This window comes from Chiloscyllium plagiosum, chromosome 26 (assembly GCF_004010195.1).
Source record: "Chiloscyllium plagiosum isolate BGI_BamShark_2017 chromosome 26, ASM401019v2, whole genome shotgun sequence".
Classification (NCBI taxonomy): Eukaryota; Metazoa; Chordata; class Chondrichthyes; order Orectolobiformes; family Hemiscylliidae; genus Chiloscyllium; species Chiloscyllium plagiosum.
The window spans coordinates 52,752,284-52,756,220 of record NC_057735.1 but is presented as its reverse complement, the minus strand read 5'-3'; positions in this window follow the sequence as shown (position 1 = coordinate 52,756,220).

Here is a 3,937-nt window from a genome sequence, read left to right as displayed (position 1 = left end):
AGAATACTTCCTATTTACAAGCACTCTCTGCCTTCTGTCAGCCAGCCAATTCTGAATCCAGATATCTAATTCCTTCTTGAAAACATTTAATATTTTGGTCTCAACCACTTTCTATGTCACAGGATTCCACAAGCTCACTATGCTCTGGGTGAAGAAATTTCTCCTCATCTCATTCCTAAACAGTCTCTCCCATGATCCTGAGACTATGACCCTTAATTCTGGAATTTGCATGCTATTTAGGTTACTCCTCAATCTTAGGCCTCTGCTGTGTGTTATTCCAGCAGAAGACACAATTGGACTTGGTGATGCCGGTGAACAGCAGAACGCCTGTCTCTAATTGGATTGTCTCCCCAGGATACTGATCCCATGGAAAGGCCCGCTGCACATCAACTGCTTGATTTGTTCATGGTAAGGTGGTCCATCTTGAAGACTGGCAATGTGGGCTCTCCAGTTGAGCATCTTTATTTTCCCCATGGTTACAAAGTGATTAAGGCTGAAGTATTCCAAGATACACAATATTCTATAATGACAGAATGGCAAATGAGGAGGGCTAACCTTTATAGTAAAGGATGACATCAGGACATTTTACAAACACACATTTGGCAGAACTTGCCAAACCCAAAAGGTCAACCACCTCAAAGGACCAAAGAAGCAACTGTATCTGAAAGCCATCATCTCCAGGTTTCATACAGTCTTGACCTGTCCAACACCCAGGAGAGGCTGGATAGACTGGAGGTCTTTTAAATGACGTTTGGCCAGATATATGAATAGGAAAGATTTTGAAGGATATGGGCCAAACATAGGCAAGTGAGACTAGTTTCGTTTGGGAAACTTGGTTGGCACAGAAGAGTTGGATCGAAGGGTCTGTTTCCGTGCTGTATGACTCTTTGACCCTATGGTTCAACAACACAATTTCTTGTCCCAGAAGATTATTAAATGAAATCAGTCTGCATGAAATTAGGAATAGCAAGAGTCAGAAAACAAGAGTAAGTGTACTTTGTAAGCTCCCAACCAATAGACATTCTATTGGGCATTAACATTAAATGAGAAACTATTAAAGTTTGTAGCAAATTTAAGGTGGTAATGCAGAGAAAGCTTAATCTTCATGTCAACTTGACAACAGTAGTATGGAAGATAAGTTTGCAGAATGTTTTTGTGATAGTTTCTTGGAGTAATATGGTGTGGAACCAATAGAATACAAATATTTTCAAGCCATTATGAGGCAGGGCTAATTTGCAGGATGATAGGAAAAGATCCACTGGGAAATAATGAACACAATAAGATTGAATTTGTTGCTAAGCTTAAAGTGACATCCTGCAATCACAAACAAAGCTTAAATTTAAACAAAAACAATTGCATAGGGACTGGGCATTCAGTTTTCTTCGGTATAGACTACAATGGATGTTATATAATGGAAAACATGTCAAGAAATAATCTAGAGTGTTCACAAATACATTTCATTTTAAAACAAAACCCATGAGAAAGATCCACATGAGGTTTCCTCCGGAAGTTAAAGGTGGTATTGGATAAGAATAATAGGTTTCTATTGTTGCAAAGAGTAGAAATAAGTTTAAGGTTTGGAAGTGCTTTAGAAATCAATAAGGGGGAACCAAAAATTGATTAAAATAAAATAAAAATATGTAATTTCACTAACAGTCTTAATCAAACTGTATTTTCTTTTACAAATATTTATAAAGGAAGAGATTAGTCAACATAAACGTTGGTCATTTAGAGTCATAGAGATGTACAGCATGGAAACAGACCCTCCAGTCCAACTTGTCTATACCGACCAGATATCCCAAACCCTTGCCAGCACCCAGCTCATATCCCTCCAAACCCTTTCTATTCATATACCCATCCAGATGCCTTTTAAATGTTGCAATTGTACCAGCCTCCACCACATCCTCTGGGAGCTCATTCCATATAAGTACCAGTCTCTGCGTGGAAAAGTTGCCCCTTAGGGCTCTTAGAAGCAGAATCAAGAGAATTTATTGAGGGGAATGAGGAAATGACAGAAACACAACAAATATTTTGTGTCTATCTTCACAACAGAAGACACTTTGATTCTCTTCTATTCAGAATAGAAAATGCTTTGTGTCCATCTTCACAACTGCCTGATGAAGGAGCAGCGCTCTGAACACTCAGTGTTTCCAAATAAACCCAGTGCTGCATAATTTTTAACTTTGTTCACAACAGAAGTCACACATTACATACCAGAAACAGAGGGCAATGTTGCAGCCAAAAATTATGAGAAACTTAAGGTCATTAATATATCAGCAGAGCAAATATATTGGAGAAACCCAGGGCTAAAATACAATGGATCCCTGGGACTGATAGCCTCCTTCCTAGGGTTTTTCTTAAGATTAGATTCCCAAAGTGTGGAAACAAGCTATTTGGCCCCACTACTCCACCCAGATCCATCTCCCTCTGACTAATGCACCTGACACTATGGAGCAATTTAGCATGGCCAATTCACCTGAGCTGACCTGCATACCTTTTGGATTGTGGAAGGAAACCGGAGCACGCGGAGGAAACCCACACAGACAGTCGCCCGAGGCTGGAATCGAACCTGGGACCCTAGCGCTGTGAGGCAACACTGAGCCACCATGCCACCCTAAAAGAGGTGATTCTAAAAGAGAGAGCAATACATCAATGATGAACTGGCTCTGATATTTCAAGATTCCTGAGATTGTAGAATGGCCCCAATAGATTTGAAGTTAGAAAATATAATAATGCTTAAAGAATGAACATGGAGAAAACTGTGTTCTTTCATTGGACAATTACTAAAAATAAAAGTGCAGGAGATCACAGCGGGTCACGCAGCATCTGTGGCGAAAGAGCAAGGCTAACGATTCAAATCTGGATGACTTTTCATCAGAGCTGAAGTGAAGTTTGGAGGGGCCAGCATTTATGCAATAGTTGGGGAGGGTGAGTGTGGGGGAGCGGTTGGAGTACTGGCGAAGGATGTTGATAGTCCAGATTAAGTGATCAGAATGTGAAAATAGCAGAACGATAGTTTATCTAACTGCCAGACTGGAAAGGACAGACAATCCACTGCAGTGAGGTGGGGGAGGGGAGAGAGGTCAGAGTGATAGAGAACATAACAAGTAAACCTAAATAGAGTCATTGTCATAGAGTCATACAGCACGGAAACAGACCCTTCACTCCAACCAATCCGTTCCGAACAGAACCTCAAACTAAACTAGTCCCACCTCCCTGCCCCTGGCCCATATCCCTCCAAACTTTTCCTATTCATGTACGTATCCAAATGTCGTTTAAACGTTGTAATTGTATCCACATCCACCACTTCCTCAGGAAGTTCATTCCACATGCTGTATAAAACATTTGCCTCATGTCCTTTTTAAATCTCTTTCCTCTCACTTTAAAATGTGCCCCCTAGTCTTGATTTGGAAGCACTAAGAGCGCTGCTCCTTCATCAGGTGGTTGTGAAGACAGACACAAGATATTTTCTATTCTGAATAGAATAGAAATATCTTCTATTGTGAAGATAGTCTTCTTAGGGAACTTCTATCAGGGTTACCTCTCAACCTCCAGGGAAAAGTGTCTCAGCCTATCTAGCCTTTCTTTATAATCAAATCTTCCATATTCGGCAGCACCACGGTAAATCTCTTCTGAACCGTCTCCAGCTTGACATCATTCTTTCTATAACTGGGAGACTGGAACTGGACACAGTATTCCAGAAGAGACCTCACAAGTGTCCTGTACAACTTCAATATAATGACCAAACTCCTATGCTCAAAGGACTGAGCAATGAAGGCAAGCATGCTAAACACATGTTTAACCACCCCATCTATATTTGATGCAAACTTTAAAGAATTATGTATCTGAACGCCTAGATCCCTCTATGCTACAACACTACCAAAAGGCAGTACAATTAATTGTGTAGGCCCTACATTTGTTGGTTTTACCAAAATGC